The sequence below is a fragment of the Ovis canadensis genome, chromosome 3 (assembly GCF_042477335.2).
Source record: "Ovis canadensis isolate MfBH-ARS-UI-01 breed Bighorn chromosome 3, ARS-UI_OviCan_v2, whole genome shotgun sequence".
In the NCBI taxonomy this organism is placed as follows: domain Eukaryota; kingdom Metazoa; phylum Chordata; class Mammalia; order Artiodactyla; family Bovidae; genus Ovis; species Ovis canadensis.
In genome coordinates this window covers 206727224-206744000 of record NC_091247.1, presented here as the reverse complement: position 1 = coordinate 206744000, position 16777 = coordinate 206727224, and the positions used below count along the sequence as shown (strand labels likewise).

General features: G+C 41.8%; 1 protein-coding gene and 1 pseudogene across 2 annotated transcripts in view; one reads left to right on the top strand and one right to left on the bottom strand.

The window, feature by feature from the left end:
* Positions 1 to 16777, bottom strand: part of PLBD1 (phospholipase B domain containing 1) — an 87357-nt gene that overhangs the window by 42022 nt on the left and 28558 nt on the right. The gene's annotated exons all lie outside the window — the stretch shown is intronic.
* LOC138437784 (dnaJ homolog subfamily A member 1 pseudogene) lies at positions 7456 to 8708 on the top strand (annotated as a pseudogene).

Genomic DNA, 16777 nt, shown 5'->3' with positions numbered 1-16777 from the left:
TTCTCATACATATTTTAATAACATATATACTTAAATATTTAATCATAAATAATGTAGAGCAATGCACCCAAGTACTGCATTTCGGAGTCTTTTGTTGACTATGAGGGCTACTCCATTTCTTCTAAGGGATTCTTGCCCATAGTAGTAGATATAATGGTCACCTGAATTAAATTCACCCATTCTAGTCCATTTTAGTTCACTGGTTCCTAAAATGTCAGTGTTCACTCTTGCCATCTACTGTTTGACCACTTCCAATTCGCCTTGATTCATGGACCTAACATTCCAGGATCCTCTGCAATGTTGTTTTTTATAGCATTGGGCTTTACTTCCACCACCAGTCACATCCACAGCTGGGCATTGTTTTTGCTTTGGCTCCATCTCTTCATTCTTCCTGGAGTTATTTCTCCACTCTTCTCCGGTAGCATATTGGGCACCTACCGACCTGGGGAGTTCATCTTTCAGTGTCACATCTTTTTGTTTACAAGGCAAGAATACTGGAGTGGTTTGCCATTCACTTCTCCCTTCTCCAGTGGACCATGTTTTGTCAGAACTCTCCAGCATGACCTGTCCATCTTGGGTGGCCCTACATGGCATGGATCATAGTTTCATTGAGTTAGACAAGGCTGTGATCCATGTGATCAGTTTGGTTAGTTTTCTATGACTGTGGTTTGCCTTCTATCTGCCTCTAATAAGGTTAAGAGGCTTATGGAAGCTCTGAAGAGAGACTGACTGTGGGGTTCCAAAGAATAGCAAAGAGAGATAAAAAAGCCTTCCTAACTAATGGTGTGATCACTCACCTAGAGCCAGACATCCTGGAATGTGAAGTCAAGTGGGCCTTAGAAAGCATCACTATGAACAAAGCTAGTGGAGGTGTTGGAATCCCAGATGAGCTATTTCAAATCCTGAAAGATGATGCTGTAAAAGTGCTGCACTCAATATGACAGCAAATTTGGAAAACTCAGCAGTGGCCACAGGACTGGAAAAGGTCAGTTTTCATTCCAATTCCAAAGAAAAGCAATGCCAAAGAATGCTCAAACTATCACACAATTGCACTCATCTCACACACTAGTAAAGTCATGCTCAAAATTCCCCAAGTCAGGCTTCAGCAGTATGTGAACCATGAACGTCCAGATGTTCAAGCTGGTTTTAGAAAAGGAGAAGGAACCAGAGGTCAAATTGCGAACATCTGCTGGATCATCAAAAAAGCAAGAGAGTTCCAGAAAAACATCTATTTCTGCTTTATTGACTATGCCAAAGCCTTTGAATGTGTGGGCCAGAATAAACGTGAAAAATTCAAGAGATGGGAATACCAAACCACCTGACCTGCCTCTTGAGAAATCTGTATGCAGGTCAGGAAGCAACAGTTAGAACGGGACATGGAATGACAGACTGGTTCCAAATAGGAAAAGGAGTACGTCAAGGTATCACCCTGCTTATTTAACTTATATACAGAGTACATCATGAGAAACGCTGAGCTGAAAGAAGCACAAGCTGGAGTCAAGACTGCTGGGAGAAATATCAATAACCACAGATATGCAGATGACACCACCCTTATGGCAGAAAGTGAAGAGGAACTAAAAAGCCTCTTAATGAAAGTGAAAGAGGGGAGTGAAAAAGTTGGCTTAAAGCTCAACATTCAGAAAACTAAGATCATGGCATTTGGTCCCATCACTTCATGGCAGATAATTGGGGAAACAGTGGAAACAGTGTCAGACTATTTTTTGGGGCTCCAAAATCACTGCAAATGGTGACTGCAGCCATGAAATTAAAAGACACTTACTCCTTAGAAGGAGAGTTATGATCAACTTGATTAGCATGTTGAAAAGCAGAGACATTACTTTGCCAACAAAGGTCCGTCTAGTCAAGGCTATGGTTTTTCCAGTAGTCATGTATGGATGTGAGAGTTGGACTGTGAAGAAAGCTGAGTGCCAAAGAATTGATGCTTTTGAGCTGTGGTGTTGGAGAAGACTCTTGAGAGTCCCTTGGACTGCAAGGAGATCCAACCAGTCCATCCTAAAGTTTATCAGTCCTGGTGTTCATTGGAGGGACTGATGCTGAAGCTGAGGCTCCGATATTTTGGCCACCTCATGTGAAGAGTTGACTCATTGGAAAAGACCCTGATGCTGGGAGGGATTGGAGGCAGGAGGAGAAGGGGACGACAGAGGATGTGATGGCTGAATGGCATCACTGACTCGATGGACATGAGTTTGAGTGAACTCCAGGAGATGGTGATGGACAGGGAGGCCTGGCGTGCTGCAATTCATGGGATTGCAAAGAGTCGGACACAGTTGAGCACCTGAACTGAACTGAACTGATCAATGCAAAGAAACAGAGAAAAATAATAGAATGGGAAAGACTAGAGATCTCTTCAAAAAAATTACAGATACCAAGGGAACATTTGATGCAAAGATGGGCACAATAAAGGACAGAAATGGTATGGAACTAACAGAAGCAGAAGATATTAAGAAGAGGTGGCAAGAATACACAGAAGAACTATACAAAAAAGATCTGCATGACGCAGATAACCACAATGGTGTGATCACTCACCTAGAGCCAGACATCCTGGAATGCAAAGTCAAATAGGCCTTAGGAAGCATTACTATGAGCAAAGCTGGTGGAGGTGATGGAATTCAAGTTGAGCTATTTCAAATCTTGAAAGATGATGCTGTGAAAGTGCTGCACTCAATATGACAGCAAATTTGGAAAACTCAGCAGTGGCCACAGGACTGAAAAAGGTCAGTTTTCATTCCAAACCCAAAGAAAGGCAATGTCATACAATGCTCAAACTACTATACAATTGCACTCATCTCACATGCTAGTAAAGTAATGCTCAAAATTCTCCAAGCCAGGCTTCAACAGTATGTGAATGATCAACTTTCAGATGTTCAAGCTGGATTTAGAAAAGGCAGAGGAACCAGTGATCAAATTGCCAAGATCTGTTGGATTATCAAAAAAGCAAGAGAGTTCTGGAAAAACATCTACTTCTACTTTATTGACTACCTGAAAGCCTTTGACTGTGTGGATCACAACAAACTGTGAAAAATTCTTAGAGATGGGTATACCAGACCGCCTGACCTGCCTCCTGAGAAATCTGTATGCAGGTCAAGAAGCAACAGTTAGAACTGGATGTGGAACAACAGACTGGTTCCAAATTGGGAAAGGAGTATGTTAAGGCTGTATATTGTCACCCTGCTAATTTAACTTATATGCAGAGTACATCATGCGGCTGGATGAAGCACAAGCTGGAATCAAGATTTCAGGGAGAAATATCAATAACCTCATATGCAGATGACACCACCCTTATGGCAGAAAGCGAAGAGAAACTAAAGAGCCTCTTGGTGAAAGTGAAAGAGGAGAATGAAAAAGCTGGTTTAAAACTCAACATTCAAAAAACTAAGATCATGGCATCTGGTCCCATTACTTCATGGCAAATAGATGGAGAAACAATGAAACAGTGAGGGACTTTATTTTGGGGGGCTCCAAAATCACTGCAGATGGCAACTGCAGCCATGAAATTAAAAGGTGCTTGCTCCTTGGAAGAAATGCTATGACAAACCTAGACATTATATTAAAAAGCAGAGACATTATGTGGCTGACAAATGTCCATCTAGTCAAAGCTATGGTTTTTCCAGTAGTCATGTATGGATGTAAGAGTTGGACCATAAAGAAAGCTGAATGCCAAAGAATTGATGCTTTTGAACTGTGTTGTTGAAGACTCTTGAGAGTCCCTTGGACTGCAAGGAGATCAAACCAGTGGATTGTAATGGAAATCAGTCCTGAATATTCAGTGGAAAGACTGATGCTGAAGCTGAAGCTCTAATACTTTGGCCACCTGATGCGAAGTACTGACTCACTGGAAAAGACCTTGATGCTGGGGAAGATTGAAGGCAGGAGGAGAAGGGGACAACAGAGGATGAGCTGCCTGGACGGCACCCCAACTTGCTGGACATGAGTTTGAGCAAACTCTGGGAGTTGGTGATGGACAGGGAAGCCTGGTATGCTGCAATTCATGGGGTTGCAAAGAGTTGGACATGACTGAGTGACTGAACTTAACTGAATGTATAGCATTATTTATCATGTTTCAGAACATATATAAACAAGTAAATAATATCATACTATCTACCACTCTAACTTGTTTGTTTCCACATGACATTTTTAAATTTTTTTGCATTGAGTGTCATAATATTTAATACAAATCTATAGTATTAAATTATATTAATATCATTTATTCTGTAAGTGGTCTAAATGACATGGTCAGTTCTTTTTTAAAATGTTTTAATTGGAGGATAGTTGCTTTACAATATTGTGTTCGTTTCTGCCATATATCAGCATGAATCAGTGATAGGTATACACACATCCCCTCCCTCTTGAAACTCCTTCACACCTCCCACCCCTCCATATGACATTTTAAAAGAATTATCTATGTTACTATCAGCTTAAATTTATTCTTTTCATGTGCTGATGGTATTCCATGCTATGACTATGTAAAAATTCATTTATGCAGGCCTATGGGTGGCTCAGACGGTAAAACGTCTGTCTACAATGTGAGAGACCTGGGTTCAATCCCTGGGTTGGGAAGATTCCCTGGAGAAGGAAATGGCAACCCACTCCAGTACTCTTGCCTTGAAAATCCCATGGATGGAGGAGCTTGGTGCAGGCTACTACCCATGGGGTTGCAAAGAGTCGGGAACGACTGAGCGACTTCACTTTCACATGGTAAACATTTAACTGTTTTTTAAAATTTTTCACTATTATAATACAACTTCAAACATTCTTGTAAATATCTCTTTTTATACATTTGTTTTTCTAGGATATATACATATATACACACGCACACATAAAAACGCTGGGGTGAATATTCTATATACCTAGAGTTATAGATATTGCCAAGTTGTTCTCCACAGCGATTGTACCAAATTACATTCTTCTGAACTACATGTTAGATTTCTCTTTGCTCCATAGCCTCACTAACACTTGGCATAGTCAGACTTTCAAATTTTCAACAATTTGATGTATTTGAAATGATATGTTGTTTTAATTTCCATTCCCCTCAGGATTATTTGAGCTTCTTTAAAACTTATTTAAAAAATTAAATGTCCCTCATATGATATACAGTAAGCATTTTTGGTGAGCTGTACTCGACATATAACATTGTGTAATGATTTGATGCATTTATCTGTTTCAATATGATTGCCACCATGGTATTGTATTAGTAACACCTCTATCATGGTACATAATTATAATTTCATTTTTTGTGATGAGAACAATTAAGATCTAATCTCTTAGCAGCTCTGAAGTTTATAATCAGGATGGCTGACTACAACCACTATGCTGTGCCTTAGATCTCTAGGACTTATTTACCTACTGGTGGCACGTTAGTGTCCTTGACCAACATCTCCTCAATTGAACATTTTTTAATTGATGAAAATAATCCTTTTACATCTATTGTGATTTTAATATACTTGGATTCATTTTTATAATCTGTCCTGTTTTCCAATTACCATCCCTTTCTTCATCATTCTTTTATATTTTCCTTATTAGATAACATTTTATTATTCTTCTTTTAGCTTCTGCCAATTTAGAAGCCATAAAATGTACAATTGACTTTTGAACAACATGTGTTTGTACTACAAGGGTCCACTTACATGTGGATTAAAAATATATATATATACTCTTTAAATATGGAGGCCCAATTATAAGTCTACATGAGGGTTTTTGATTGCATAGTGCTGGGTATGGGTGTACCAATGCCTCTAACCCCAGCATTGTTCAAGGGTCAGCTGTATGTCCATCCTGAGGGCAACCATCATTAAAAATTTCAAAAACATTCATAACTATGCATTTTATTGTAAAATCTAAGTGAATTTTTGCTTGTTTTTGGCTGCGCAAAGTGGCAGATGAGCTCTTAGTTCCCTGACCAGGGAGCAGCCTGTGCCCCCTGCAATGGAAGCACAGAGCCAACCACTGGACTGCCAGGGAATTCCCATATAAAATCTAAATGAATTTTCTATTTCTCTCCTCCTCCAAACATACACATCTTAGTGAGCTTTACCTACCCATTGACATCATCCATCATGTTATTGTTCAAAGATTTAGTTTTACCTTTTCAATGAAAAAAATTAAATTTTTTCAAAGTTTTACAATTAAATCTTACTAATTTCTTTCTTTCTTGTGTTAATGATTGTTCCTTATATCCCAAATATTCCCTCCTGCTATTCTTGTCAGTGTGTGTCCTATAATGTCAATAGGTTAATAGAAGTCTGACATGGTGAAATATTTTATTTATCTAAAAATATCCTTATTTTGACCTTGCTCTTGGATAATTTAAATAGTTTTAAAACTCTAGTTATTTTTCCTTAGTACTTTTGAAATATTGGGCTTCCCTATAGCTCAGTTGATAAAGATAAAATTATTCCCTTTATCCTCAGTTCTCTGTAGTTTCACCCTCTGGGTTGTAGCAATGTAACAGGCTGTGTCTTCTAACCAAGGACTCCTTTGTTTATTTGTTGTGTGTTTTGCTCCACTGGACTGCTGGGGAACTCTGAAAGTGGTTTTTTTTTTTCCCCCTTTCTTTGTTCTGGCTGCACTGGGTGATTTGCAGGATCTCAGTTCCTCGAGCAGGAATTGAACTTAGGCCATGGCAGCGAAAGCCTGGAATCCTAACCACTAGGCCATAGGGAATTCCCTTTACGTCTTTTTCAATTTTGATCAATTCTCAACTACTACTCTGTTAACTCTTCCTTATCTGAAATTCCCTCCAGTTTTTCTTTTTCTGAGGCTTCTGATAGACATATGTTGGAGTTTCTTAATCAAATCTCTCTATTTAATAACAGCTCTCTCATTATTTTCACCCCTTTCTCTCTCTGGGCAGTGTACTAGGTAAATCCCTCAGTACCAGTGTTTGATTCAGAAATTATTTCTCTGACTTTATCTCGACCAAGGTTGCCCACTTATGGGGAGGGAGGTGGGAGGGGGGGTCATGTTTGGGAACGCATGTAAGAATTAAAGATTTTAAAATTAAAAAAAAAAAAATAAAGTAAAGGTTATCTCGCCCTGTGCCTGCACACTGTATAGTCACTAAATCATAGTGCTTGGCAACTTGCCCTGTAGATTGTTGTGCAAAAGATATAAAGTAAAGCAGCTGTAAGAAGCAAGGAGTAAAAATAAAAAGATTCAAACCACATAAAAAAAATTAATTTCCCTAATTTTCATTTATGATATTTCAAACAAATTCTTATAAAATATCTACCTATCTTATCTTCCTTCTTGTTGCACTAATTTTTCAAGTTTTCCTTCATTTATAACTTAGAGTACCTTAAGCATATTTAAAGTGTTTGTTCCAAAGACAAGGGCCCAGTTAGAGGCGGAGGAGCTGTGGCTGCCTGAGCTGCGCACAGCAACTCACTCCTCCCCACTCCCCCACACTGGCATCGGCCTGCTAACTGGCAGGTGGCAATGGTGAAAAAAACCACTCCCTATGATGTCTGGGGGTCAAACCCAATGCCACCCAAGAAGAATTGAAAAAGGCTTACAGGAAACTGGCCTTGACGTACCACCCTTGATAAGAATTCAAATGAAGGTGAGACGTTTAAACGGGTTTCTCAAGCTTACAAAGTGCTCTCTGATGCAAAGAAAAGGGAATCATATGACAAAGGAGGAGAACAGGCAATTAAAGAAGATGGAGCGGGTGGTGGTTTTGGCTCCCCCATGGACATCTTTGATATGTTTTTCAGAGGAGGAGACAGGATGCAGAGAGAGAGAGGGAGGTAAAAACATTGTGCGTCAACCTACAGTAACCTTAGGAGAACTTATATAATGGTGCAACAAGAAAACTAGCTCCGCAAAAGAATGTGATTTGTGACAAATGTGAAGTCTGAAGTGGTAAGAAAGGAGCGGCAGAATGCTGTCCCAGTTGCCAAAGTACTGGAATGCAAATAAGAATTCATCAAATAGGACCTAGAATGGTTCAGCTAATTCAGTCTGCCTGCATGGAGTACCAGGGCCATGGGGAGTGGATCAGTCCTAAAGATAGATGTAAAAGCTGCAACGGAAGGAAGATAGTTCAAGAAAAGAAAATTCTAGAAGTTCATATTGACAAAGGCGTGAAAGATGGCCAGAAGATAACGTTCCATGGTGAAGGAGACCAAGAACCAGGACTGGAGCCAGGAGATATTATCATTGCTTTAGATCAGAAAGACCATGCTGTTTTTACTCAACGAGGAGAAGACCTTTTCATGTGTATGGATATACAGTTGATTGAGGCATTGTGTGGCTTCCAGAAGCCAATATCTACTCTTGACAACTGAATCATAGTTATCATTTCTCATCCAGGTCAGATTGTTACGCATGGAGATATCAAGTGTGTGCTAAATGAAGGCATGCCAATTTATCATAGGCCATATGAAAAGGGTCACCTAATCATTGAATTGAAGGTAAACTTTCCTGAGAATGGCTTTCTCTCTACTGATAAACTCTCTTTGCTGGAAAAACTTCTGTCTGAGAGGAAGGAGGTAGAAGAGACTGATGAAATGGACCAAGTAGAATTAGTGGACTTTGATCCAAGCCAGGAACGATGGCACCATTACAGTGAGAAGCATATGAGGATGATGAACATCATCCTCGGGGTGGTGGTCAGTGTCAGTCCTCTTAGTAGGGCCCTGAATAACACTCGCTGCTGCTGTTTTATTTGCAGTAGTGATTGAGTAAAGGACTATAATCATAATTGCTCACTACTTGCTTTTGTTTTAATATTCAACTATAGTGTTTTAAACATTAAATGAAGAATAAACTTGAATATAAAAGCTCTGACTTTGCCCTGTATGTATGATGACTTCAGTGTGCAAGATAAATTTAATACTTGTAAAAACTACTTTAAAAAATTTCCCCTAGCATTTGTTAGGCCATACTTTGTAATTGATTTCAGCTATGTACATGGAATAGCTTAGACTGAAATGCCAGGTATATGTATTGACTTCAGGGTATGACCCTTAATTGTTAAGCTATGAAATTAAAACTGTATTTAATGAGCAGTCAGACAAAGAACTTAATTTGTAGAGAAGTGTTGGTCTGTATAGTTGTATTAAGTGGGATTCATTGTGATGCTTCTGTATTTATTCTATTGCCTCAACTATTATTTGAAGATGGCATGCTGTACAATTTAATTTAGCCTGTGGGATCAGTGATAGAAATGATACCTTCCTAAAGAAGGGGTTTATCATAACATGCTGCTTCTTCAGGGCTTGCATTTGTAGAATTGCATTCTCTTCTGCTGTGTTGTCTTTTATTAATATATATAGCTATTGGTCCTTGTTATTTTTTTTCTCCCCCTTCTCTTCGGACCACAGTAAGCCTTAGAGTAGTGACTTCTGGAGCAGGGAAACTTAGAGGTTAAAGTGATGAGAACTTTACATGGAGAAGTAATTTGCATGTATGAGATAGGAAGGTTTTTGTAGGTATGTTACAGGCTTACTTTAAACCATTTAACATGCTCCAGAGTAACTGTAATTTAATGTCGGTACTATAGCAAATTATGATGAATAGCTTTAATTGTATGTTTAAAGTCATATGTTCACAAGCTTAAATCCGTGTATCAGAATTTAAGCAATTCTTGAAATGTATGAATGTCTCTTTAATATACTGATTACAAAGCAAAAGAAAAAAATTCTTCAAGTTTTCCTTAAGCATATTTAAAGTGTTTGTTCCAAGGACAAGGGCCCAGCAGATCCATACTCCCTCTCTTTGTTTTCTGCCCCATTTCTGGTTCAAGAGTTGTTCAACCCTGTTTGGGGGATCAGCTATATTACCACGAAGCTCTCTTGTGGCACATTTTGTCTACCATTTGCTCTAAATTTAGAGCAAAGTAGGTCGAACTGTGAGCCCCTTGCACTCTCTGGACTGGAAGTTTACCTAAAGTCTGAGTTCTAGTTTTCATTTGATGCTTTTTTGTGCTGTGCTGTACTGAGTCTTGTTCGACTCTTTGTGACCCCATGGACTATAACCTGCCAGGCCTCTCTGTCTATGGAATTTTCCAGGCAAGAATATTGTAATGGGTTGCCATTTCCTACTCCAGGTAATTTTCCCGACCCAAGGATTGAACCTAAATCTCTTGAGTCTCCTGCATTATCTGGTGGGTTCTTTACCACTTGCGCCACATGGGAAGCCTGAGGCTTTTGTTGACCTAGAGTTCAGCACTGTAACCAGGCCATGACTCAGCTTTCAAAAATGGGAATTTGGCCCTCAGCACAGTGGAAATCTAGATATCCCTTATCTAAGAGTTTCCAGCACTGCCACTGACAAGATGGGAATAGTTTTATTGCCTATTAGGCAAAAAACATTAAAATCCTTTGAAATCTCTTATGGTCCTTGACTTCAACAAACTTCATGAGGCCATTTCCTTCAAAATATTTGTAAGTATTTTTTTTTAATTGAGGAATTGCATTTAACTTTTATTTATATATCTGTTATGCTGCCATATTCCTCTATCAAGTTGATCCCTTTTTTATCACCTTTAAAATGGAGGGAGAGAACAGAAATAAAGCTAGACAGGTATGTGGGTGACAGGGAAGAGAACTTCTGCCCTGGCCTCATAGATCAGGGGAATGGAATGCAGAAACTACAGATAACGCTGGGTGACTTGGTATAGTTGCTTAGAAGCAAAAGCCCTGAAGTTTCCCCTCCAAGGTTGCCTGGGGAAGCAGAGATGGCTTCCTGGACTGTCTGGGCTCATGAGCTAAATGCAGCAAACCCTGCACCCACCTTGAGTTTTAGCGGGCAGCCAGAGTTGCTCTTGTCAGGTCTAGGGAGGAATAAGAGGACACTGGGAGCTGATGAACCTCCTCGGGGCAGAGGACTAATACTTGGGGTGACTACTGCAGACTCAGTGGCATTGATTGTGCAACTGGAGACCAGGGAGACCATGGAAGCCTCATCTGACGTCAGGTGGGGAAACACCGAAGCTAAAGACTCAACGAGATCCTTCCACTTCAGTAGATGCTCCAGAGAAGGACACAAGACAGACAATCACTACTTAAACATCTCCCCGGCCTCCATGATGCCTCAGTAAAACCAGTCCATTCTGGAGACAAGTGTTTGGGACAGGAGTGTAATATTCTGAACTGCTTGTGTGTGCGTGCTCAGTCAAGTCTGATTCTTTGTGACCCTCTGTCCATGGGAATCTCCAGGCAAGAATACTGGAGTGCATTGCCATGCCCTCCTCTAGGGGATCTTCCCAACCCAGGGATTAAACTCATGTCTCTTATGTCTCCTGTATTGGCAGGTGTGTTCTTTCCCCTAGGGCCACCGGGGAAGCCTATTTTGAACTGACTTAGTCTCAATGATAAATTATTTTGTTCTTACTGAGATAACTACGGTCACATTTCTTGCCACGAGGAGGAATGGGCTCTTAACATTAAAATGATTTAAGTGAAAATGAAGTTCTATTTTTTTGGAAAAAAATAATCTGTGGGCTATTGACACACAGTGGCCACTCGGGTAAAGAAACAAAACTCATACTTTTTAGCTGAACTGTCCACCACTGCACCTTGCCCAGCTCCATTCAGAGTTCCAGATCCTCTCTACTTTTCAGTCTATTTCAATACAGGGCCATGTTTCTCAACTGGAGTGATTTTCCCATCCATTTGGCAATGTCTGGAGACATATTTCGTTGTCACAATAGGGGGAGGGAAGGTGTAATTGGCATCTGGTGGGTAAATAGCAAGGACGTTGCTAAACATCCTACAATGCACAACAAAGGATAATTCAATCCCCGATGTCAAAGTGCTGAGGCTGAGAAACCCTGAAACAGAGGAACATTCATCCTGACCTGGGGTGGAGCTGAGGAGGTCCACATCACAGTAGACAGGACAGATGGAGATAGAGGAGGGTAATTAGGCTAGAATTATTAAATTGCTTCTTTCTTTTTTGGATGAGGGCTACATTTTTTTGATTCTGACATTCAGAGCAGGTGAAGAGAAACCTGTACCTTGAGATCAGAAGTGGAGGCTTCGCCTGATTCTGCCCCATCTAGGGGCCCTGAGGAACATAATCCACTCACAGCCCCCTCAGAAGGCTGAGGCCCTTCTCTGACCCTTGGCCCTGGGACTCTACACTTTGTGTGTGTTATAGCAACACAGGACAGCAAATAAGAGCAGAGGCTTTGAATTCTGAGCTCAAAGCTCGACCCACTCCTTCTGGGCTCTTCGGGCATATGAAAGACTCCCAGCTTCTCCATGTCTCTGAATTCTCATCAAACAGAACCCACACCAGTCTCCAGGTCAAGGATATGTTACATTTATTTCCAGCTCCTATGGTGTGTAAAGTCAGTAAGTTTCCTCCTAAGCTGGCGGAGACTTCACCCACCTTTCCATCTCTCACACACTCATATGCCCGCTTTTCCTTGAATCTATCTGCATTATGTTAATACCATATCACTTGTTATGGTATAGCCCACTCCAGCATTCTTGCCTGGAAAATGCCATGGACAGGAAAGCCTGGTGGGCTACACTCCATGGGGTCGCAAAGAGTCGGACACGACTGAGTGAGTTCCACTTAGTGCTTATCAGGAGCTCTCTCCTACTCTTTCCTAGCTGTTTTGATTTCTTACTTCCTTTAGTGGGAATGAGCTCCTTTAGTATTTCCCATTGATTAATCTATTCGGGTTGTGTGCATGTGTGTGGACTCCATAACTAGATAGCTTGTTTCCAAACCTGGCTTCTGCTTACTTGATTTGTGACTTTCAGCTAGTTACTGAACTTCTCTGTGCCCTAGTTTTCTCATCAATGATATGGAGATAATAATAATATATATCTTATAGCACTGTTATAGATGAAATAATTTAATGGGCTTCCCAGATGGCTCAGTGGTAAAGAATCCACTTGCCAATGCAGGAGACACAAGAGTCGTGTGTTCAGTTCCTGGGTCAGGAAGATCCCCTGGAGGAGGAAATAATAACCCACCCCAGTATTCTTGCCTGGAGAAGCCCATGGACAGAGGAGCCTGGTGGGCTACGGCCCATGGGGGTCGCAAGGAGTCGGACACAATTGAGCATACACACACCTCATACAAGTAATATAACATATATAAAATGTTTTGAACAATGCTTGACATAGTTTAAATTATATATATACATATATATATATGCTAGTCGTTATCATCATCATCACCATTTTGTGGTTCATGTTAAGTTCCAAATAATTACTGGTTAATGTGTCATTTGATAATTTTGAGGGTGGAACTGTGTCTTACTTATCTTTGCTGTGTCTACAGCCTTGACCTGAAGCCATAGTCAGTTTCTAATATCAGAAGGAGCAAGTTTGGGGGTATGGAGGAGATTCTTGAAGTATCTCTTGATGGTAAGACAAACATTGAAAAGGTTTCACCTTTCGACTGCTTTCTCTACTTTCTCTGCTTATGTCAAAATCTTGCTAGAATATCTTTTCATCATAGTTTCAGCAACTGTTGTGTCAACACATTAACTTAAAAAGAGTGAGGAAAGTACTGAGGAACTCACTCCCCACTGTCTCTCTGTTCCCAGAGCCCAGCACAAGGTAGTATTCACAAGTGTTGGCTGCATGGAATTCACTCACCCAAGCTGGGTAAATTCTGAAGAAGTCATTTCTCATGCAGCTGCTCCAGCAATGCATGAGATCAATTGCTTTGCTAAAAACTAGAGCAGACCAGGTCCCCACACCCTCATCACCATTCTTTCCAGAAAGGTCTCATGACTCATTTTATTAAAAACTAATCTATGGCTGTTTATCAGCTTTTACCTCATTAGTGAGCCGTCAGAAACTCTTAATTTGCAACTCTTAGGGAGCCACCCCAGCAGAGTTTAAAAAAAAAAAAAAGATAAAAGGAGGAAAAAAATTCCATCTGATCAAGACAGGGCATTACATGGAAATGGGTAGCTCACACTTCTGATTCATCTCTAATAAAACTGGAACAACAACAAGATTCAGTTCAGCTTAACAAACCTGTTAAGTAAGTGCTGGTGGCAGAAGTGCTGTGCTGGGCTTCTGGGGTATGCACAGATGAGAAATGGGGACCCTGTCCCCAAAGCATGAACAGATGGTGGAGGAGAAGGATGGAGCTTTGACCCAGTAGAAATGGAGTCAGAAAGAGCTTCATCAGGGAGACAGCGTCTGAGGCAGGTCTTGGAGGTTGAGCAGTATTTTGATCGGTAAAGATATGAAGAACAGCATCTGGCTCTTAGGAATCATAGTTCAAAGAGTTGCTAGGAAGGGGATGTGCAAGAGGCAGAAGGAGATCACGGCACAGCTCACAGGCGCATGTGAAATGTGTGGTGCACCACACAGGGAGAGGGTTCCTCGGGGGATGGGAGTGGGGCAGCGAAAGAAGAGGAAGGATAGAGCGCGAAGAAGAGCAAACCAGTGAGAGAAACCCCTGAAAACAGTGCGTGCCTGCTCTAAGCTGGATGTGCCGCTGCTCCACACGAGATCACCCTGCAGAAGCAGCGCAGCTGGATGGCCGTGAGCTTCAGGATAAAGTATTGATACAAAGGGCTGGACCCAGGAGAGCGTTGTAAAAGTTCAGAGAAGCAGCAAATTGCTGAATGCTTCCAAGGCGATGATGGAGCATATGAGGATATGTCTTTGCATTTTGATTTGGTTTCTTAAATATTTCATATTTCAAGTGATATTTTCCGAGGTTGTCAAACCAACATCCTTGTTTATCTCAAGTCGTTCATTCCACGATCTCCGACCTTCCACACACCTCTGCCCCTAGGAGGTTCAGGAGACTATAAGGAACACTCCATTTTAAAAGTGGAAGAAAGTGGTAGGCCTATACCTTCCACTGCTCTTGGTAGCTGCCTGAGCAACTCTGTAAAATGAGAGGGAAACAAAGCAGCTCTTTCTTCTGGCCTCTGGCACAGACTCACCTTCTCTGCCCTAGCACCAAGGCTGTGTCTGGGTACGTGGGACTGTACTTTGCAAAACAGTCCCAGCAGTATATGCTTTAAGTGGATGAAATGATGGCCTGGGTAGAAGATGCTATTGCTTCTCATATAACTCCCCTTGTGTAGCTGAAAACAGAAGACTCTAGCCTGTGACTTGTTTCTCCACCATTGGTTTGTGGCTACAGTCCTTCCAGAGGGTTGATATTTTAAGCTACTTCTGCTTTGCTTCAGAGAACGCTGGATACTTTTGCTCAGAGGGAGCCCCACTGCCTCCTGGCTCAGCTGAGACAGTGCATGGACAGTCCTTCTTTGATGGGGCCTTGGGTCTAAGAGCCTCAATTCCAGGAATCCTTCCAGTTGCCACTCACCAACCACACCCCTCCCTGCCCCCCGCCTCTCCCACCCTATCTCCCTGCCAGAGCTCTTGTCTCTGCGAGCCCCAGCTCTCTACTCCATTTGGCACTTCCTCCAAATTAAACTCTTGCACCACAGAGTGTACTAAGCCTTCACCCCATGGATCATATCAGAGAGGAAGCAGGAAACTGGTAACTGTTTCCCTCTCCTCCCTCTTCCCCAACTCATTGCCAGGGGTCTGTTTGACATTTGCTGCATCGTATCCCATGGCTCCAAGCTTTGAGCAAGACATAGAGCAGAGCCTTGGAATGTGTGCTGATTCAGAAATTCCCTTACTTACTGAACTTCTCAGTAATGCAGTCAGGATGACAGCCTCTGAAAGGAGCTTATGGGAAATGTCATTCTAAAGATGGGTTTGGGGGACTTCCCTGGTGGTCCAGTGCTTAACAATCTGCCTTCCAATGAAGGGAACCTGTGTTCGATCCTTGGTCGAGGAACTAAGCTGGTGTGCCACAGTGAAGACCCAGCGTAGCCAAAACATACATTGAAAAAAATAAATAAAAAGAGGGTTTTGGTTACAATTTAAAAAAATAGTAGCATATATTTATTTGTTTGGTCGCGCAGCTCACGGGCAATTTGTTACCTAACCAGCAATTGAACCTGGGCCCTCGGCAGTGAGAGCACAGAGTCCTAACCGCTGGACAGCCAGGGATATCCCTTGGGTGTAATTCTTCCTCCTCCTCCTTCCCCTCTTTCCTGTTCTGTTCCATCCTGCCTTCCTTCCTTTCCTCTTTCCTTTTTGTCCTCTCCTCCTCTCTTTCTCTTCTCCTTCAAACATATAAATACTGATCTCACTCTTCCTTCCACCCTCTTTTATCCTTTATCAGGCAACTTCCTGCTCACCAGCATCTTCTCGGGCCCCGTGAGATACAATGAAGTCCTGCGCAGAGCAGAGCTCCTCTCAGACTCCTAGTACCGCCTACAGGGGAAGCCCATGATGAGCAGCTGGGGAGTTTCCACACTCACGAACCCTAGATGGAGATGAACAGAGAAGCTGTCTTTCCAGTTCAAGAAAACTCTGCTTGAAGTAGAGAATGACCACCGTCACATGGGCCTCTACCCAGAGCTTCCACGACATGGCTGCCATCTGCCTTTTCAACCAGATGTCCCTGCTTGCTCGATTGGAGCCTCCACTCCTGGTCACTGTAAATGCAGCTTCTTCAGACTGAGTGCCTTTCTTCAGTGCTCCCTTCTGTTACCTTCCACCTTGAATAATTTTGGCTAAAGCCCAAGGGTTCTCATCACTCACTGCTTCCGCAAAGCCTCCCTTGGCTGCTTTGGTCCACGGGGGTGCCTTCCTCTCAGACTCCCATGGGATTAATCATTAGATCACTTTTCCTGTGTTCTCTGCAGCAGAAATGCTGCCAAGAATATTTCCCAGTGTTTCCTCAAAGATCCTGTAATGAGTGAGCTTCCTAGGCTGGCCCCTCCCTCACTCTTGATCCCCGG